The sequence below is a fragment of the Eupeodes corollae genome, chromosome 3, assembly GCF_945859685.1.
Source record: "Eupeodes corollae chromosome 3, idEupCoro1.1, whole genome shotgun sequence".
Classification (NCBI taxonomy): domain Eukaryota; kingdom Metazoa; phylum Arthropoda; class Insecta; order Diptera; family Syrphidae; genus Eupeodes; species Eupeodes corollae.
The window spans coordinates 97,286,646-97,310,019 of NC_079149.1; the positions used below are offsets into that span (position 1 = coordinate 97,286,646).

A 23,374-nucleotide genomic window follows, 5' to 3' on the forward strand; every position below is an offset into this window, starting at 1 on the left:
ATGGCTGCCAACATCAGTGTTGGTGGCAATGGAGTGGGTGGGGTGGGGTGTTGTGGTGGAAGAAGCAACGAAGTCGTGGCTCTGGTTTCGTTGGACCACATCAAAAAATACCAAAGAATAAGAAGGAACAACAAAATAAACTGATGGCCCAGCAGCCCTCCACAGAAATGTCTCCTTGGATATATGTATTTTTAAAGGCCGAACCCAAAATAACAAGCAATGTGATTGACAACTTAAGTACTGCCTTGCTTCCAGTATTTCTGTTTTTTTTTTTTATTTTGCTTCAGCTTTTCTCGCTAGCGAGGCCGTGAATGACGTTTATAATAATTTTCTTAGGGCATTCTAAGAATAACAATCCCTGAGCTTTAAAAAAATATACAAAAGCGATAAAAAATATTTCAAATGTCATGTAAAAGGGCGATATTTCCCTTGCCTAACGCAATTAATAATAATTTATCTCTCAAGCCCGCAGAGAGCGAGAACGGGTGTTGCAAAAAAAAGCTTGGTACCTATCTGCCCACGTTATGAAGGTACACCAGTTATACACCTCTATACCTTCATTACTGATGGCAACCGAACCTAACAAGGCGCATAATTAATGGTTCGATGTTCATCAACAGTCAGCATGTTCCCATCCACACACTCTCTAAATCTGACTCTATACCCTCACCCGCTGTCTAAACTTACCCCTGCATCGCACCTATATGAAATATTATCCACTTTCACATTCAGATTCAGATATAAGGGTAAATAAGGGATAGGAGTATCCATTTATAGGAAGGTTTGAATATACAGGTTTGGGGTTAAGAGAGAGAAGGCGGCCGCTTTGGAACTTTTGAACGGAGCCATTCGTATAAAGTAGAGGTACATAGCGGAACTGGCTGATTTAGCTTACCCTTAAATTCAAGCTGAAATTTCCTTCCGGCCAGCATTATGGCAGGTAGAACATAATTTTGTTCTCGCCCTCATTTATATAAACCATACCTGTAGTTGAAGCTCAGGGTATCCAATCCACCCCCTCCCAAAAACAGAGGTAAATTAATTTGCATATCTGGCGGTTGGTCGTTAAAGGTTTGATGCAAGTCGTGTTGCGATATGTAGTGTATGGGGCTTTATAAAATATCTATCTCTGATGTAAAGTACAGAGTACAGTGTGTGCAGAACATTACATTATAGGTACATACTCGTATATGAGTGAAATGGGTGGTTTTATCTGGTGTATGTAGGCGTAGGGTGTGCGTTATGGTTTCAGGGTATACGCCACACCATGTCGAGCTGAGCTGAGCCGAACAGCAGCACCGTGCTGCTTGGAACGTGTCAGTTAGCACTTGATTCCCCGGTTGATGGTGCAAAGTTAATATTTTGTGCATTTCGCCATGATGAGATGAAGCTGCTGACCTGGAATTCAAAATCTATTGAGGTAAAGGATTTTTACATAAAATTGAAGTTGCTTTTATTTTGTTTCTACTTAATGATAATGGATGTGACCTACAGGGTGATCTCAAATAAGGCGTGAAAAAGACATTTGTTATTTTTTGACATCAAACGCAAGGTTCACGCTAACACTGTTCAAAAATGATTATAAAGGTCTTTAATTTTTTGTTCTCTGTTAAGAAAGTTCAAAGCAAGCTTCTTCGGTTTTTTAGGCCGATTAGGCCTATTTTAGCGGCTACTTGGGCTACTGTGACTTAATTTCGCACCTAATTTATTTATAAAAGAAAGCTTAAAACATTATGAAGTAACCAAGTTTACTAGTGAAAATACGCAAGCAACAACTATTAGTATTGGTATGAAAAAGAAAGAGTTTAAGAAAGCAACTATATACTGCCCACGAAGCGCTCCACGACATAAGATGACTATACAGATCTATTTAATCTTCTTGGGCATAACTTTCTTTTTGGTGGAGACTTCAATGCGAAACACACCAATTGGGGTTCAAGACTTATATCAACAAAAGGCAAAAGACTTTTCCAAGCAGGCCGTAAATACAATTGTGAATTCTATTCCTCCAGGTTGCCAACTTACTGGGCTTCCGATACTAACAAAATACCAGACCTTATTGGCTTTTTCGTAGCTAAAGAAATCAAACGAAATCACATTAGTGTCGAAGGTAATTATGACCTGTCATCAGATCATACTCCAGGGATTCTATCACTAAGTGAATCGGAAGTAGGTACTAGAAAAAAGTAATCCAAAGTTTGTAAATAAGAAAACAAACTGGAATGAATTTAGAGAAATGCATTTAAGCTTTATAAATTTAAGATCTCCCATGGATACAATCGAACAAATTGACCATGAAGTGGAACAATTTATTGCTGATGTGCAACAGGCCGCTGATAAAAGTGCTCCAACATTTTCTAATAGAAGACAAAATGAAATAAAATATCCTTTAGAGATAAAAGAGTTGATAATAGAGAAAAGAAGAGCTCGAAGAAAATGGCAAAATACTAGATTTCCACATGATAAAACAACGGTTAACCATATTAGCAACAATCTTAAAGAACAAATTTACAAATTCAAAAATGAATCACTCAGTACATTCCTAAGGAATTTAACGACTGATGCTTCAACCGATTTTTCGCTATGAAAAGTAGCCAAGCGCCTGAAAAGACCGCAGTTACAAAACTCGCCCTTGAAATCTCAAGATGGAAAATGGATCGGTAACCCGAGAGAAAAATCTAACCTTTTCGCTGAACAACTTGTGAATGTTTTTAAGCCAAACTCATCAAACGCTGTTGAAAATAGCTTACAGTTTGTTGATAAGATAGATGAAAGTGAAATATCAATTGTAAGACTTCAAGATGTAAAAAGTATGTGATTACATCAACTATCAAATAAAAAATCACCAGGTTACGATCTAATTACTGCTCAGGTTATGAAAGAAATGCCATTGAAGGCCTTCATAAAACTCCAATATATAATAAATGCATGCCTCAAGCACCGGTATGTCCCGCACCATTGGAAAATTGCTGAAGTAATTGTCATACCAAAGCAAGGTAAACCACCTACAGAAGTGACGACTTACAGACCAATATAGCTTATAGCAATTATGGCAAAAGTTTTTGAAAAACTGCTTCTGAAGAGACTTAGCAAAATCATAGAAGAAAGAAGGTTAATCCCAAACCATCAGTTTGGCTTTAGAAATAAACATTCCACGATAGACCAAGCTCATAGAATATCGGATGTAATAGAAAAAGCATTAGAAGAAAAACAAGTATGTTCAGCTATTTTCTTAGAAGTTTCGGTAAGCTTTTGACAAGGTTTGGCACAATGGATATTCCAGTTGGTAATCACACTATAATGGCAACTTTTGCAGATGATATCGCAATTTCGGTACCCGACAAATGCGTCTCTAAGGCAGCAGTAAAACTACAAAATGCCGTCGACACAGTGAGAGCTTGGACCGAAAAATGGCGTATCAAACTCAATGAAACAAAATCTTCACATATAAACTTTACAAATAAAAAGATAAACAATATTCCAATAATCATTAATAATCAAGCTGTACCTTACCCCAATACAGCCAAATACCTTGGAATGACTTTGGATGCAAAGCTTAAGTGGAAAGACCACATGAAAAAGACAAGAGAAGAACTAAACTTGAAATACTTGGTACTAAAGCCTCTTTGGACCTATGGAATCCAATTATTGGGCTGTACAAAGAAAACAAATACCGAAATCATCCAAAAAATCCAAAACAAAGTCCTTCGTGGAATAGTTCATGCACTTTAGTACATAAGAAATACCGATCTACATCGTGACTTAAAAATGGAAATGGTTACAGAAGTTGTTAAAAAATACGCAGTATCGTAAATGGAGTCCGTCTTGAATATAAGAAACCATATTCGGAGATTAAGAAGAACCAAGCCTCATGAGCTTATGGTCTAAAAAATACATGGGAAAATATTAAAAGTTTAAACTTCCCCAAAGTGATTGTACAAAGTTAAGACAGAAAAATCGGGAGTCGATCCTTCAACATTGGTCCTGATGAAGAGGTGGTTTAGTGGTTAAGAGTCCTGTCAAAAAAAAAACAAGATCATGCTTCCGTAGGAGGCCAACTGAGAAAAATGTACAATGCATCAGCCAGTTTTAATGATGACCATAAATTATCGATTCGGCACCGTTTGTAGACTATTTTGCGGATGGATTTGGTTGATCCCAAGACCGTCCGAAACGCTCAATTTTTGGTGAATCGGCTCCCGAAAAGTTGGCCGAAGATTCGAAAATGTGTTTAGCGACCATATCTGATTCAATGGATATGTGAATAAGAATAACTGCCGTATTTGGAGTGAAGGTCAGCCAGAGCTATCAATGCATTCGTTTTGATTTATTCAATAACATTAGAATTTTGGAAGAAATTACTAAAGAATTCCGTTTGTTTCAGTTTCGGTGCATTGATAATACTAATCCAACATCGTAACACCATCAAATGACTTCATCAAACTACTGTTGCATCATAGAAATCACGGTTTCAAAACGCATGTGTCTTGCAACAATAGCTATAGATGTCGTCTCCACATCCAAAAAAAAAAGTAGAAGCACATCCGTAAAAGGATTAACAGAATTGGACCAAATGTTTACTCTTGGGGTACATCGTTCTTTCCTCTCTCCATGAAATTCCAACTTTGACCTCGAACGTTATTCCTACGAGGTAAAAAGGGCTATAATGTCAATTGTTTAAAAGTCATCAAGAAGTTTTTCGTTACTTAACGACAAGTCCGAGAACATTACATAACATATTAACAAAATTCTCCCAAAAGTGTTCCAGTACTCTTAGATTGTTGAAAAAAAAAAATATTGATTTGATTGCAAAAATCAGTATTTTTCTTTAAATTTGTTCAGTCACCTTGCAACAAACTTCTTCCAAACAGTTTAAAACATACTGAATTTTGTCCATAGTTCTGAAGTTCGCTATTTCTTCCACCTTTATTGATGGGAAAAATAAGTGATATGCTTCAAAATTTAGAAACGCACCCTTGTGTGAAAAAGCTTTTCGCAATCTTATGAGTGATTGGTGTTAGAAGGTTAGCATTGGTATTTCCGTGATGTTTATAAATTACAAATTTGTGCAACTTAAGTTGCAAGTTCTACTGTTTTTGATAACAATAACGAGGCTTTTCGAAGATATAACATAAAAACACTTTCTCGAGATTGCGTTATCAAAATCTTTCGTATCAATAATTATGTCTCTAATTATAAACATTTTTTTTAATGCAGCTCTCCCTACAAATTGTCAGTAACATTTTCTGCCTTTTTTCTTGGAGAGCAAAATCAGACAGACAGACGACTCTGACGATATTAGAGAGTCAGCCAAATTCAAACTACTTTAAAGTCAAATATGAGTACGTCCAACTCAAGTTTTTTATGTAAGTTAATGAATCACCAACAATACAACATCCAAGAATACAAAAATCTTAATCTCAAGAAGAGTTACTCTACGAAGCAAGCAACAATTACTTGACCAAGAAAAAACTAAACTAAAAGAATTAAGAAAAACTATCAAACTAGAAATAAGGAAAGATATCAACAAGTTCAACGAAATAACAGCTAGAGATACGATAAGACAAACAAAATCAATAAGGAAAACAAAATCATTACCTTACAATCAACAGGAATGAATTATTAGCTTAAAAAGCAAAAAAGCAAGAAACATAACAAATAGAAAAGAGTTAGACTAAAATGCTACTAAGTTCTTCGAAAAACTATTCTCCTCGACCAAGCATATAACTGAAGAAGAAAATATTGAAATCATAGATTTCAATCTCCTAACAACGCAAACTCCCATGTTTAACAAAGAAAATATTGAAAGGACCATAGATGATTTGAAAAAGGACAAATGCACTAGAAATGATGGAATCTCTGCAGAAATGGCAATATATGGAAAAGAATCGCTTTCTGAAATCTTAACATTTACGTTTGACGAACTCATAAGAACTCAGCAAATCCTTAAGCAATGGAGAGAAACAACCATTACACTTATACATAAAAAAGGATAAAAATACGATTTGAACAACTATAGACCTATAAGTAACATTTCGACAATTTTTGTTTTTAAAAACAATCTACAGGAACAAGCTGGATTCAGAGAAGGTTTCTCAACAACAGACCACCTACAGACGATGAATCAACTAATAGAAAAGTTCAATGAATTTCAACAACCAATATATTTTTTATTCATAGACTTCAGTAAAGCATTTGACAGCGTTGAACACGAAACAATATGGACATTGGACATCTCTAGAAATTCTAAATATGGGCCCAAACGTTATAAGGACTATCAAAAACATATACAAAAATAATGTCGCACAAACAAACACAAAGAGTACAGGACGTAAATTTAAAATAACAAGAGGCGTCAGACAAGGAGACCCGCTTTCACCACCACTATTTAGTGCAATCTTAGAGGATATTTTTCAAAAGATGAACTGGAAGACAAAATATGGTATAAGGATATGTGGACAACTTCTAAACAACTTAAGATTTGCGACGATATAGAACTAATATCTACAATAGATAAACATATGCAAGAAATGACAACAGAGCTTACTAGCTTGTTCAAGAACTATGGACTACAAATCAACAAATCAAAAACTAAAGTGATGACAAAACACATCAGAGAAAATATAATTCTGGACCATGAAGAAATAGAATACATAGAGGACTACATAAACTTGGGACAACTGAAATCTTTTAAAGACCAAGAGAAAAAAGAAATCAACAGACGCATCACAAACAGCTGGAAACAATTCTGGAGCCTCAAACAGATTTTAGAACTGGGCCAAAGTGCAGAAACACGAAAATATCTCTTCGACTCCTCCATTTTTCGGGTGCTTACTTATGGACTACAAAGCCTGAGCTTGACTACAAAATCTCTTGACCAGCTAAGGATCTGTCAATCCAAAATGGAAATGGACCGAACAAAAGATGAAGCGACGATCTTTGCCAAATAAACGAAAATTGGTACAGTGAGGCGAAAAATCGAGACCTATGGGCCACTTTGGGGGAGGCTTACCACAAAGTAATAATAAATTTTTAGTTAACAATTAAAAATTGTATCTATAGATGTATTTAAAAATATTTAAAATGATAAGGCAATAAAAAGCTTATAATAATAACGAATCACCCTGTTTAATAAAATTCTTATGCTTGTTTTTGTTTCACCATTGATGCGTAAGTGCTTATGATCGGGAAAAAAGTGTTTTTTAATGTTGGGTTGGTAGTATAAGCAATAATTATGTGGTTTCAAGTGTTTTTTGAACATGTTTTATAAAAATTAATTATTAAATATTTTTTGAATTTTTTTTTTTAAACCACATCAACAGTTTACGTATAAATGAGCAATAAAATATAATACATCAGCTATAAAAGCTAGGTACCTACTTCAATGCATGTGAATAAATATTGCTATAGTGCTTTTTTTAAGAGCAATGCAAATTAATAATATGTTTTTTTTTTTAATATTAAGGATTAATGTTAACCCTTAAATGAAAAACTTTGTATTTATCTTAAAAATATCGTATGGAGTTTGAATACTCAGGAAGAAGAAGTTGTTGCATAATCTTTTGAATAAGAGCCCCTTGTCGGCTTTTCTTTTGTTGGGTTGTTGCGATAAAGGCTTTAACAAGCGTCTTAATTTTAAATAATTCCGAAATCAAGTTTTATAGAAAATATAATTAAAAAAAAAAACTATTTTAAAATAAATTTTGATTCGGGGCAAAAAGTCTTGGTGCAAAGTATAAGCGTTTTACACCTCAATATCGACAAAGAAACTTAAAAGCTCTCTATGTCAATCTGCATTCAACTTGTTTCACAGTATACCTCTTTACACGAGGCACGTTTCAAGCATGAGGAATTTCCGAACATTCTGAGGAAAAGGAGCATCAATTCATTGAAGCTAAGGTAGAATTTCTTGCATATCCAGACCAAACGTAAGGATATGCTGGAAGAATCTCTGAAATAAGACGTTAAATCCTTCTGCAATCGAGTAAAAAGTATATCAAGCATTGAGAACCAAATGCAATACTGATAAGATGTCATCAGGAAAGTCACCCCCGACGTGCCACTAACTAGAAACTTCTGTTTTACTGAGAACTATCGGCATTCAAACAACAGGTAATCAAAGCGTTGTTTCATACAAGGATGAGAGCTGCTCACGATCTCTACACGAGTCGAAAAGTCACTAAGATCATCGTACATAAACCTGGACCCTAAAGCGACAGAGAAAAATTGGAAACATCACAGTAGCATAGCAGTCAATTTTGAGGATATTAAGGAACCACTTCTACAGACTTCTGCAGAATATTTATCTCTACCAGACTTAAACAGAGTTAAGCTAGCCGAATATAATCTGATGTAGAAACGACCCCTATAGCTGATGGCCAAACATGTAGAACTTTTAAAAGTAAATGGAGATAATTTGGTCTATTAAATAAAGTTGGAAAAAAGCAATGAAAGCCAAATGCAAGGACACTCACTTTTGTTTGCTTCTAAAGTGCAATGACTGTAGAAGACTTAGTATTCTTAGAAACTCCTCTTCGTAAGCAAACATATAAATCCCTCCTGCTTCCTTTTAAATGTATGTAGTGTTCTCATTTCGCCAAAAACCCAAGAACACCAAACTGATACTGCACTAGTTTTTTCATCTCTGTCAAAGTTATTAGTTTGGGTAGGATGGCTTTGAAGGCAGCTTTAGCGAAGTTTTTGATGTCAAAAAATGGCAGAAAAATGTACAAAACATCAAATCTTCGCAGCCACAAAACTCATATAGCCTTCACTGGACCTAAAGCGCTCTAAAGACTTGTTATCCCAAAGCAGACTTCATATTGCTCCCTAATAGGTGTCCTTACGGGACTCTGTCTTATAGGCCGACACGCAATACGACTTGTTGTAGCCTCAAATTACGTCTGCAGGAGCTGTATGGACGAGGAAGAAGAGGAAACAATCTCTCACCTCTTCTGAACTTGCCCTGCTCTTTCCTTAAGACGCAAACTTCATCTGGGAGATTCTTTTGATAATCCCAGTGAACTAGCTAAAAAGGATATCAAATATCTTCTTCGCTTAATAAAAAGCTCAAAATGGTTCGACTAGTAAGAAGTAATTGTCTAGATTCATGTGGTATCACAATGGGCCTTTCTTTTGGCCTAAGTGTGTGGATTATAAATCCACAGCCACGTTTACTTAACCTAACCTAACCTAAACATCAAATCTAGAGGCGGTTTTTTTCAAAACTCTAAATGGCGTCAAAATAGGTTCAGTTGTTAAACAAAGAAGACAAGATGTCATGAGAAAAGTAACATTAACACCGACTTCAGTAGTTTAGGACTAGGTCGACCTGGGACCCACTATAAATACTCCGACGTTTCTTCAGGCCTTATTTTCAAAAGTGACAGTTTTCAATTCGTTTTTTGACGATTTCTACAATCGCATAAAATACTCTGCTTTAAAATAACAATGTCTTCTGGTTTCGTTTACTACCGAAATTTCGGAAAAATTGAACAATTCCCTGGAAACGAAATTCGAGAGCAGTGTTGTATTGGCGACTTTATGATCTTCTCTATTTGAAATAGCCAACTAAGGTATGTGGGGTTAAGCTCCTTCTGTCTAGAGGTTCTTAACTTTTAACAAAAAAAAAGCACTAATAATTAATATTTAATGAAATAAATAGTTCTTTATTTAATTCGAGCAAAACTTCGAAACGACTGATCCTCTGGGCGGATGGATTGTGAATGCGTGACGGCTCTTTTTATTCTGTCTTGCTGATGCTATATACAAAATACGAAAGGATAGAAATAGAAGGGACACTAGTTTTCTGCACGAAGTAAACACTTTAAAAAGCTGTTCACTATTTTTGATTCGAGTTTAGACACTTTAAGAAATAAGATATTTAAGGCCTGCTTGAAGTCTTTTTGACCTATTTAAACCTTTTGTACTTTCAATTAATTTCTAATTATGAGTCTGATATAAGAATGAACACCCAAATATTTGGAGTTACATTATTTTATTATTGAACGTACATTTGAGGATATAGAGGAAGTATGACCTTTCTCCTTCATACTATCATTTATGTCTTATATTTCTTATTGTTTTTTGTTTCTTTCAACGAGTCTCTGAAAGTTAACTGATCTTTGGAAATATTCGTATTAAAATTCTCAATTTTATTCAGGTGCATTGGAAAAACATTCTCAAGTCCATTGCTTCTATACAAACTTTACCAAGGTATTTGACAAATTAAGTCATGAAATTCTTCTTAAATAAAAAATGGAATTAAGGCCTGTTAAGCTAGGTGGATTGCATCTCAAAGATAGGTATTATACAATGTTCAGGAGTAACTCTTCATATCAATTTAAAGTCAATTCTGTGATACCTCAAGGGAGTCAGTTTGGTCCATTGCTGTTTATTTTATTTATTTATGATTTGTCTTCTGTTTTAAATAATTGCATATTGGTAATTTCGTAATTTTGGTAAGTCGTAGCTTTGTTCTTAAGCTGATGGAGTTATTCCTCCAAATTTTTGACAGCGGCAGAAGATATCTTATTCGGTTCCGCCTACGAGAAAATATTTATTTGAGAGAATGGTCGGGTTCGAAGGCTGATCCTTTTTGTTTTGCCGGAATTAATTTTCAGCCCCACAACTTCTGCTTCTCTCTCCAAACTTGTTGTCATTTGATGGAGATCCATGATCCTATGAGAGAGTAAGCAAACATCGTCCACGTAATCCCAAACGATGCCAAAATCCATTGGATCTCTCTGGTACCTGACAGAGCTGAGCGCAGTACATCGCTTATCACCAACAAAAACAATACAGCCCTGTCTAACTCCGCTTCGGATTTCGAAATCATCTGACAACCTATCATCGTGTAGATCATGGCACTTGGATCCACCATATGATCAATACAAGAGGATCCAGCCCGGAAACCTTGTTGTTCGGTATCGAGTGTGGCCTCAAGGTGTTCTATGATGCGTTCCAGTAAAACTTTTGCTACTATTTTGGCAACGGCTGCTGGTAGAACGCAAATTCCTCTCCAGTTTTCTTACTTTGTAAGGTCTCCTTTTTTTGGTAGCTTGACGATAATTTCCTTCTTCCAGTCATGCGCGAAGTTTTCGGTGGTCCAGGCTTCTTTTACGAGCGGATGAAGAAGTTCGCTTGATGACGTTGGCGCTGCTTGTAAAACTCTGCCGATATTCCATCAAGTCCTACCACTTTGTTGCTTTCAGCTGTGTGTACTGGTCAGCTCTGTGGTTATTCTGTAAACGGTCCTGCTGTCGCAACTGTTTGCAGCATCTTCTTGCGCCAATGCGTTGATGTAGTTACGCTTGTCGCGACGCACACTGCGGTGAACCTCTCTCTTTTTCATGCGATATGTGGACTCCAGCTCGTTTCTTTCTTCCTCTTGTGTAGCAGTTATTCGAGCCCTTAACTGTTTGCGTTCCCTGCCCAACATTCTTTTGAAAGCCAAGTTTAGTTGCTTCCTTTTTTCCGACCGACTATTTTGTCAGCAGCTTAAATGAAAACATTTTTCACAGCATTCCGATGGTTTTCGATATCGTTATGTACTGTGCTGCTGATTGTTTCCATTTCATGTGACAGGTGGTCCCTAATTTTTTAATGGGTCGTGGGATCACTAGGGTAGCTATTATTAAGTGGTTGTCACGGGCAAGTCCCATATCGGCACCTCTTCTGTTTCTTTAAATTTTAAACATTGGCAAATGGAAAACAATACAATTCCGGTCATATTCATAAGAGTAGAAAGTATTAAACGTTAATTTATAAGATTTTCTCTTTGTTTTTTCGCCTATCTTGACTTTTACTATCTCCATTCACTCAACGGCTTTCCTTGATAAACTTCAAATCGTTTTCTGGTCACAAGTAGTATTTGCAGATATGCTTTATAGCTGGTGTACTAAATGGAACGATTTTAAGATTTTATGTCCATCTATTCTTTGCCGATTGGCAAAACCATTTAATCATTCTATATCAAGAAGAAATTTATCAATTAGAACTATTTCGAGCAGATAAAACTATTCCATTAACAATCCTCTTTATCACTTTAATGGTAGATTCAATAAAATCTCTTAACCTATTGTTGATAGAAAGTCAACAAACAAATTTGTAGAATTCATCCCGCAAAAGTCTATACTTGCTGTGCATTGGTTTATAAAAGAATGCAATCTTTTTTGAATGCAATCATTATAAATCATTTATTGAATGTAACTGGAAGATTGCATTCATTGGTTTCAACTATGCAATCAATTGAATGCAATCATTTGAAATTTTCAGTTGAAGTCTTTGCGTTTACATGAAATCGCTAATGATTGAAATAAAACGAGTGCAGTCTTTTTATGGTCAAATGATTGGTGATTGCAAAATTTGAAGTCAAAATATTTAGACGAATTTAATGAATGCAATCTTTACATTTTGCTCACATAAGATTGCATTCCTAAACGAATGTATTCTTTTACAAACCAAGTTGCGACTCATTTAGCCCATATTTCTTTAATATCTTGGTTGGTTGAGCTGGGCAATCACAGCTATCCCAAATTATATTCGCCTGATAACATAGAAAGAGTCATAGTACTCGTAAGTTTTGGCTATTTCCTTCAGCAGATCTTAACTCTTTTATCTCCGTGAAATCAACATTAACTTAAAAAAACAAAATTGGAATTTTATTAACATTAATCTAAAAAACAAATATATAATATTCCAATCTATTTTTAAAATTTGAACATACGTTAAAATTTATATCATAACTTACCGAAATTGGAGACAAAGAAATGGTTAAAACCGCGTTAAGAGGGATCTATGAAAGAAAGATAAACCACAAACCAAAAAATTAAGTTTCTATTTTTCTACTTTAAAGCTTTTTTTAATATTATATTGTATATATGTATACTTTTGGTCTTGGTACACTTTAAAGAAAATTTAATATTTTCTACGAAAAGAGTTGCAATAAGTATACATAATTATTATTCATAAACCAAAGATCTACCTTTCTATACCACTCTTAATATTATATAAAGTTGATATAGCTTCATTGCAAAAGATACAGACAAAAAAAAAAAAAACAAAAAACAAACTTTAGATCCAGAGTAATTAAATACGAGAGAGCAATTTTATAATCGTTCTTCATCATGCTTGGATCAAACTCAAACGAAACGCAAGGATATAACTAAAACTATGTTCATAAAGCTCTATATCACCCCTTTATTCATCCACATACTTTAAATACCTACTGAAAATAACACACCATATACTTTTTTGCATATATAAGTAAAGTATGTTTGTATATAAAGGATACCTATACAACACACCATTTATGTCCTTCAAATAGAAATAACAACTGCACTTAACCCCTTTTCAAACTGAAAAGCTAATGAATGCCAACGATATTTTATGACCCATCACAATTTACCATCAACAAAACTGGAGCACCTTTCAGAAACTGAAACTATCTATCCAACGTGATAGACATTTAAATTGCACTGACTCGCTTATAGTCGAAACCAAACGACTCGACTCGACCCGGCTTGACTTGACTCTCCTTGCTTTTTCCAATGCATCATCAGCACACTGAGCACTGCACACAGCAAACAGGGACATCCGGGCAAAAGACTAAACAAAAAAATAGGGGGGTCTATAGATGGGGTTTAACTTATTGCGAATTGTGATGGGACTAGGATGGGCCGGGCCGGGTTGGGTGATGTGTTTGAAATCACTTATCCTTTGCAATAAATAATACAAACCAAATGCAAACACAGAGTTATAGAAGCTTGTCCGCAGTCAACTCTGTTCTCGATTGGTTTCCACCTCTCAAACTCCAACTCCTACCATCTAACCGACCAAGGACTTCAACACCAACCCTCTCTCTCTTAATTCACCGTCAGATACAGCTCCAACCTCAAAGCTCTAGAAAGCAAGAAAGAACGAGTATATTATTTAGGTATAGGTACCTATTGCAATCAAAAGGAAACACGCACCGTTCGTTACAAAAACCAATTACGCCAATCGATGTTCCGAATTAACACAATGTCCTTTCACTGCGGTGCGGTGGCCATCATCATCATTCTCTACTTGGTGAGGAAATAACCATTCCCAATATCACAAGTAGAAAGGTAAACCCACCCCATCATCATCGTATTCAACCCCCTTATGTGTCATTGAAAAATAAAACTGCGAAAGCAAAAAAAAAAGGATGTTGTCCAGCGAGGAAGTAGTACGAATACGAAAAACTGAATGACGCTAGAAGAATGCGAAATAAAGTGAAAACCAATCCTTGAATCGCTTCGAATCGAAATCAAACGCGCCAGCAATTATCAACAACCATTGTCTGACTATAAAAATCAATTGAATTGTGGTGCACCCTTAGTGTAGTCGTACCATAAATTTTGTATGCTTTTGTAATGAAAAAGCTCAAGGAAACACATGGAAGACCATCAAAATAAAATCAAGGATTCCTGTTTCCAGCTACAAGTTTTTTGAATGCAATAGTAAGGTTACACTTTCAGCTTATTGAAACATGTGTATAGAGCTTCTTACGCTAATTACTCTGTGTGAACATAATAACGATTTTTAGGTAGTGCGAAAGATCTTAAAATTCTAAGCTCTTCAGTCATTAGTCTGGGACGGACCTGGGCATTAACCAACATACGTCTCAAGCCAGCTCGGGCCCTTGCTAGCTGTCTCCAGTCTCGCACGCCATGTTGGTTGAGGTCTTTACCCACATGCGTCACGGTCTTCCTCTACTGTGCCGGCTGGAACGTCGATGTCCATTTGCTCTACATGACAAAGCCAGTCTCCAGTTTCGTACGCCAGGGTGGTTGAGGTCTTTAACCACCTGCGTGAGCCACCTGAGTTGCAGTCTTCCTCTACTGCGACGGTCGGTCGGGAATAAATTCGAATACCTTCGGGGATGGAGTGTTAATATCTCTTCGCTCTGCATGACCTAGCAATCCAAGTCGTTGCACTTCAATTATGTTAACCAGGCTAGGGTCGCCTTACAGCCCATACAGTTCGTCGTTATATCTTCTCCTTCGTTCTATATCTATGCAGACGGGACCAGAAATCACATAAAGAATTTTTCTCTCGAGGCATCCTAAGACGCTCTCATCTTTCTTTGACAGGGTCAAGGTCTCAACGCCATTAATGAGAACCAGGATGATGAGTGTCTTGTAGATGGTGATTTTGGATGCTCGAGAGAGCAGGACTTTACTACTCAATAGCCTTCTAAGTCGAAAGAAGAGTTATTCTTCGTTTGATTTCAGCGCTGGTGTCGTTGTCCCTGTTTAAAGCGGTCCCTAGGTCGACAAAGTCCTTAACTACCTCAAAGTTATAGCTATCCATGGTGACGTTTTGTTTTTTTTTTGATGACAGCATATACTTGGTCTTACCTTCATTGACCACTTCGCTTCGGTCGCAATGCTCAAAAACGCTCTACTGACATCATATTTGATCTTCCAAATATGTCAATATCATCGCCGTATCGGAGTAATTGGATGGACCTTTGGAAGATTTTGCTCCTAGTGTTGACGGTTTTTCACAACTCTTTCCAGAACGATGTTGAAGAAGTCGTATGATCGCATCGCCTTGTCTAAAACCTTTTTTGACATCAAATGCATCGGTAAGATCTTTTCCTACCTTGATAGAGCAGCGTGCATTCTCCATTCTGCACAAACGGATAAGTTTGACAGGAGCTTTTCTCTTCTTCGGTTAAGAGATGGTTGGTGTCGGTTTGAAGCTGCTGGTTTTTTTTTCAAGAACTGCCGTAATGTTAATATTTGGTCAATAGTGGACTTTCCTGGTCTGAAGCTACACTGATAAGGTCCCTATCAGGTAGTTGACGAACGGGTTCAGACGTTCACATAATACGGCAGAAAGGATCTTATACGGAATGTTCGATAGACTTAGGCCTCTATAGTTGGAGTAATATTGTGGGCCTCCTCTCTTATGTATAGGGCAAACTATGAAGAGATTCCACTCAACGGGAATGCTTTCTTCCGACCATATTTTGCAGATGAGTTAATACATGCTCCCTACCAAGTCATCGCCTGCTGCTTTGTATAGTTCGGCAGGGATTGCCATCAATTCCAGCAGCTTTGTTTGACTTCAGTTTCGATATAGGTACCTTCACTTCGTCGAGGTCGGGTAGGCGGAATTTTTTATCTGCGTCGCATAGGTTGAGTGGTTCTAGCTCCCTTACAGAATTGGGTTCGTCACCGCTCTAATATAATTTGGAGAAGTGGTCTTCCCATATTCTCAGCATCGACTGCGTTTCTACTACGATGTCCCCCTGATCGTCTTTACAGGCTTCGGTTCGTGGCTGGTACCCTTGAGAGATTTTTTTTACCTTTTGGTAAGATTTACGAACCTCATTCTTGTTGTGATCTCCTCGATCGCCTGCTTCTCATGCATTCCTTTTTTCTGCTAACAGAGCTCGCAAGCAGCTCTGGTCCTTATTTGCAACGCTGATTTGTACGCCTGTTGCATAGCTGCGTGCGCTTGCTGGCATTTGTCTTCAAACCATGGGTTTCGCTGTGGTGGCCGTTGAAAACCCACTTCAGGGGTCGCATCTCTGATGGCTGCAAAACAATATAACCACTTGTTTTCAATGCCTTAATGAAGGCAGCATAGGACTTCTAAAGAGGTTATTAGACACTGGATTGGAAAAGAATATGGCAGTCTCTAGCGATTGTAGCCGTCTAACTTCAAATCTTCTCACAGTACTTCCTTGTTTGGCTTGGATGAGGATATTAGTAGCCGTACCTTGGTGGTGGTCCAATTCAATGTTTTATGATCAATTTTTTGCATGGGAAATCTAAGGTTTATACAATTTTCAAGTTTATCTCTGAAATCGTTTTCATTCCCGAGCTTAGGATTGTTTTTTTTATTGAAAGGTATGAAAATTACTGCAGTTCTTTGTATGGCAAACAAATTGGAGTTTCAATCTCAAAAGTAAGTCACAAATGGAACTTTTAACACTTTTAACAACCGTGTTTTTTGGCTTATTCGACAAATCTGCCAATTATCGAAGAAATAATGTTGCTTGGATTCTTATGTTAGCTGAACTTTAAATTCCTTGGGATCAAAGGCTACAAAAGCAAGTTTCGATTTTTCACATCACAAACTCGTAAAAACTTCTCAAATTTGAATATTACCTTGACTGAAAGAAGCTGTTAGATGACCTAAAAGTGCAATACTTTTACGAACTGTGCATGCCAGTAATTTGATCAACTTTAATGCGTGATAGAAACTCCGTATCATATAAGTCAGGTAGCAAAAGCATTTGCCAAATTTCAGCAACGTTTTAACGACTTGTGAAATGTTAATAGATAACAGCTGTAAAAGCAACAGCTGTTCAAACAATGAGCTGTAAAAACCCTTCTCTTGTTTTGACATTGATAATTTACAGAAATTTCAATTAACAATTAATTTCTTCTTAATATGATTCGAATTGACTAAACCTTGATCTTATTTTCTAAGAAAACTATTAACACTATTCTGTTAGTTCTTCTGATAATAATTGATGTGAAATACCTTTATGCATTGAAACTATAAATCCATTTAACCTCCTGCTACGTGTTGGCCGCATAACCTTGGAACTTGCGAAACTTTTTCTCCATAGGTACATTCTATCATCACCAAAGGTGGCATCATCACATCAAAAAAAATCATTTCACATTCTATATTGAAATAAAAAATTTATATTTTCTTCCTTGTCCGTATAGATGACGACGCGAACCACCAAGACGTGTTCCAACAGATCCTACTTATCCTTCTTCCATCATCATCATTGTGGTGGCCAAAAAGAAATTTCCTCGAACATCTTTAATATTCTAGAAATGTACTTGGTATTTCCTCTTGACATTCAAATCTTCCAACTGAGCTCCCATAGCTAAGTTTGTAGGTATATAAAAGAAAAAACAGTAGAATAGCCAAAAAAGAAATCTTAGGTCCATCATCAGGATGGATGTCAATGCGTACGCCTTGTCGGTTTTATGTACCATCTCCATTTCTAATACCGCAGCAGCATCATCAGAAGATCACAATCTCACCTCTACATTGTTGGCGCTCGCTGTGTCGGAGGAATCATTTGCTGAAGTTGATGTTCGTGCTTTTGGCCCGGTGCTGAAGCCACGACGACGGGCGGTCGGCACTCACTATAACGTACATATTTGAATATTATTTGTCTCCGAGCTAATAAAACTTTTAACAAGTTCTTGGATAATATAATATTACGTACGTGACGGTTATTAGTTTGTTTGTCAACAAGACACGGGAAGCTTTGACTATGGTACACAAGAAGAAAGAAATCAGTAAATTGATAAACAGAATTTTTGGTACGGGAATAGACGACATGGAAGTGAAGTCGTCATTTTTTGACGAGACAAATGTGTGGGCATGTTTTGGACTAAAAAAAAAATACGGAGTTAATAATTAAAATCAATTAAGAAAATTTCAAAATACAAATTTTAGTCGTTTACAATGCAATAGAATAAGAAAGAGGAACATTCAAGGAATGGTATGGCCGAATTGCTTATGGTAAGGGGCTGTACCTCAGAATTGTTTTAAAAACATCAGTTTTTCATGTTACCTCACAAGAAAGTCCATTGGTGTCAAATAGCAACATTTTTTTCTGGCTAAACTCTAGAACCTGCACTTGACTGTAGCTCTTTTTGAATCCATTGACTTCTTGAATCTCTAGAAAAACCAGGATTTCGGATGCTACAATTTTGTTTTGTAACTTTTTTACTTCATCAGAGAACACGATCACCCAAAATTTTCTCCAATTCAAGCTACTCCTAGGCACCAACTAGCAATTCTTAAAAGGGAGGATAATTTTTGAGTCCACTAAATACCAAAAGGTAAAAACAACCTCCCAAGTGTACCAGCGACGAAATGAAGCCTGTTAGGACTATCATGGGTATATCGTAGTAGAACGGCAGTCTGAACATTGCGTATAAGGTCCTCTCTGCCGTATTACGTGAACGTCTGAAGCCGGTCGTCAACAATCTCATAGGTCCTTATCAGTGTAGCTTCAGACCAGGAAAGTACACTATCGATCAAATATTCACAATTCGGCAGATCTTGAAAAAACCCCAGGAGCTTCAAATCGATACCCACCATCTCTTTATCGATTTTAAAGCCGTTTATGACATCATCTATGCAATGTCTAGTTTTGGCATCCCTGTCAAACTTATCCATTCGTGCAGAATGACGATGGATAATGTACGCTACTCTAAAGGTCGGAATGTAGACAAGGCGATGCACTGTCATGTGACTTCTTCAACATTGTTCTTGAAAAAAATTGTGCAAAACTCAACCGTCAAAACAAGAGTCAGAATCTTCCAAAGGTCCATCCAATTACTCGGATACGCCGATGATATTGACATAATTGGAAGATCAAATCGTGATGTCAGTGGAGCGTTTTTGATCATTGCGACGAAAGCGAAGAAGATGGGTTTAGTGGTCAATGAGGGCAATACCAAGTTTATCCTCTCATCAAAAAAGGACACTGAACAACGACGGTTTGGATAAAACGTCACCATGGACAGCTATAACTTTGAGGTAATAGAGGACTTTGTCTATCTTAGCACCGCTAAACGCAGACAACGACATCAGAGCTGAAACCAAACGAAGAATAACTCTTGCAAATCCCTGCTTCTTTGGACTTAGAAGGCAATTGAGTTCTAAAGTCCTCTCTCGAGCATCTAAAATCATCATCTATAAGACACTCATCATCCGGGTTCTCAAAAAGTCTTCGGGGGATTTTTGGTCCCGTGTGCGTAGATGGAGAACGAAGGAGAAGATATAACGATGAACTGTACGGGCTGCACAGCGACACTGACCTAGTTAACAGAATTAAAGTTCAATGGCTTAGATGGCTAGGTCATATGGAGCGAATGAACATCAACGCTTCAGCCCGGAAGGTCTTCGAATCCAATCCCGAAAGACGGCGCAGAGGACGACCGCGACTCAGGTTGCTCACGCAGGCGGATGAAGACCTCAACCAACTTGGCCGTACGAAACTGCTAGCGAGGGACCGAGCTGGCTGGAGACGCTTGTTGGTTGTGTAAGTAAGAAAGATTCTCTAAGGGAATAATCGGACATCCTTGTAAAGACTTATATACGTGAAGTATTGAAATTTATGGAATGTTAATGGTTGTGAATTGAGCCTCACACTTAAACTGGCTTTTAGCAACCGGATCCGTTTGCATAATTTCTTGCGAAACTTATTTTCGGTTTCGGTTGCACAGCAAATAACTTCGTTCAAATGTAATGCAACTCGTTTGGTTCCGTTGACAAGGTGACATTCTGTCCAAATTTTGATCGGGTAACAATTGTCAATGTTAAAATTACTTATAGTTTCAAACGAACTTCTAGGTAGCCAATCTATGTATAAATAAAAAAAAAATTATTAGACACAACAGTTCGAAGACAACTAGGGCCTTTCGACTTACAAATCTCAACCATTACTGTGTTCAAGCCATGTCAGAGATGGAATGCGGATGTTTAACCTGAGGAAACACTTTTAATGACAACAATTTCTTTTGGAGGATAAGTCAATTGCCTGCCAGAGGCAATACGCTTGAAAAAATAAAACTGTAGAAGACACAGGCAGGCATTGAACCCAAGACCTCTGGCATGACATTCCTACGCACTAACCAGAGAAAATAAGCCTTAAACCTAGAATCACCAGTACCATTTCTCAAGTACTTATTTCCTGAAGAATTGTTCTAGGATATAGAAGAGGAAAACATATACTCCTATAAAAAGAGTCCTGGATAGAGTTTCTGTGTGGAAGCATTAGATGTTGAACAATTCGTTGGAATGCGCCTTATTACGTAATACATCATTGGAAAACCGAAATTATTTTGTGATTTAAAGAAATGAAATATTTCTAGCATTTTTGGTCAAAACGACCCAAGGTGCTTTTGTCATAGTCCATGCTTCTGCACGAGGGGATGATGAGGGTTTTATATAGCGACACTTTGGTAACTCGAGAGAGGACTTTACCACTCAATTGCTTTCTTAGTCCAAAGAAACAGCGGTAAGCAAGAGTAATTCTGCGTTTGATCTCAGCGCTGGTTTACAGCGGAGCGCCCAGGTAGACGAGGTCCTTGACTACCTCAAAGTTACGTTTGTCGATGGTGACATTTTTGACCAAGACGTCAGTGTTATATGTCCTTTCTTGATGACAGCATGTACTTTGTTTTGCCCTCATTAACCGTTAAACCCATTTTTGCCGCCTCTGCCTCAATACTCACAAAAGCCCCATTGACATCACGCTGAGTTCTTTCGATTAAGTCAATGTCATCAGCCTATGCTAGTAATTGGACAGACTTTTGAAAGATAGTGCCTCTAGTGTTGACGTGTGAGCTCTGCACTATTCTTCCAAAAATCACATGACAGGGCATCACCTTGTCTAAAACCTTTTTTGACATCGAAAGGTTCTGTTAAGTTGTTTAAAACCTTTATGGAGCAGCGTGAATACTCCATGGTCATGCTGCACAAACGGAAGAGTTTGGCAGGGATGCAAAGACTAGACATGGCTCTATACAGCTCGTCCCTGTAGATGCTGTCATATGCGGCCTTAAATCGATGAAAAGATGGTGGGTGTCGATTTGGTGATCTTGGGTTTTTTCCAGGATATACCGTAATGTGAATAATTGATCAACTGTGGACTTTCCTAGTCTAAAACCACACTGATATGGACCTATCAGGTTGCCGACGATAAGCTTTAGACGTTCACATATTACGGCAGAGAAGATCTTATAGGCGATGTTAAGTAGACTGATTCCTCTATAGTTGGTGCAGTTTAGAGGGTCTCCTTTTTTCAAGATCGGGCAAACAATACTGAGGTTCCATTCATCGGGCATGCTTTCTTCCGACCCTATCTTACAGATAAGTTGGTGCATGGTCCTCATGGTCTCCAGCTGCTTTAAAGAGCTCGGCATTCAAGCCATCCGCTCCAGCGGCTTTTTTAGACTTCAGCTTAGATATGGAAATCTTTACTTCGTCCAAGTCGGGTTAACAGGATTGTTGGCTTTCGTCGTCTAAGTTGAATAGATCATCCTGCCTGACAGCGGAATTCAGTTCGTCGTCGCCGTTATACAGTCTGCAGAAGTGGTCCTTCCATATCCTCAGCATTGACTGCGGTTCCACTATGATGTTTCCACTTTCGTCTTTGCAGCCTTCTTGTTCATAAAACTTTCGAATTTCATTCCTGCTTTTAAACCTCTCGAGATACTCGACATTTCGCTTCTCATGCCCTCTCTTTTTCCTTCTTAGAAGGAAACATTTTTGCCTGCCGACATTTCTCATCAAACCAGGGGTTCATTGTTGGTGGCTTCTTGAAACCCAGCACATCTTGGCAATGCTGCTACTGGTTTTCGATACATTGTGTTGGCGGCAGAGAACTTCGAGAGAGGTTACTTGTAACTCGGTCGGAAAAGGATTAGGCGATCTCTGGTGATTGTAGCCGTTCGACGTTGTACCTTCTGACAGCAGCTCCCTTTTTAATAATAATAAAGGGATTGTTACTTCTACCTCACCACTCATGTGTTTCTGAGAAGCAAGGGTTATTTTAATAAAAGAAGAATACTATAGTGTTTGCAAATGTATCATCGGCTACTCGTCCTCTGCCACACTGCGATCTTCACCTGATTCCAAAAAGCCCTCACATTGACGAAGAAGAAATAACACCTACACCTTCACCAACAATTTCTTCAATGTCAGAATTCGAAGTACCTAGGACATCATCACAGCCACATCGGATAACACAAGCTGAATAGAATGATCTTGTTAGGGACTTAGAATTGCCCAAGAACAAAGCAGAACTTCTAGGCTCGAGGTTGCAACAATGGAATCTTTTAGGAAGGAGTGTGGTTATTACATCTTTCCGCACTCGACAAAAGGATTTCCAGCGATATGAAATGGATGAAAGTTGAGTTTTTTGCAATGATGTCAGTTCTTTGATGGTAGCCTTTAACATAACGTATAAAAGGAGTGAATGGAGACTTTTCATTGAAAGCTCTAAGTTAAGATTAAAAGCTGTGTTGCTACATAACCGCAATATTTTACCTTCGATTCCTATTGGTTGAGCAGTTCATATGAAGGAGTCTTATGAAAATATAAAAAGTTTTCAGCTGTGGATTAAATATGAGGAACACCAATGGCAAATCTGCAGGGATTTGAAAGTCGTAGCTCTGTTGCTTGGACTGCAATATTAGGTTACACGAAATTTTGTTGCTTCATCTGTGAATGGGACAGTCGTGATAGAAAACAGCATTATATTAAAAAAGTTGTGGCCTCATCGCCAGTCGCTTTAACCTGGGCAGAAAAATGTCAAAAATGACCCTCTAATTGATCCACAAAAGCTGTT

General features: G+C 37.4%; 1 pseudogene; it reads right to left on the bottom strand.

Annotated features, from left to right (window-relative positions):
* The window catches only part of LOC129950693 (60S ribosomal protein L8-like), a 47,133-nt pseudogene extending 24,149 nt beyond the window's left edge, over positions 1-22,984 (bottom strand).
* Between the last annotated feature and the right edge of the window lie 390 nt (positions 22,985-23,374).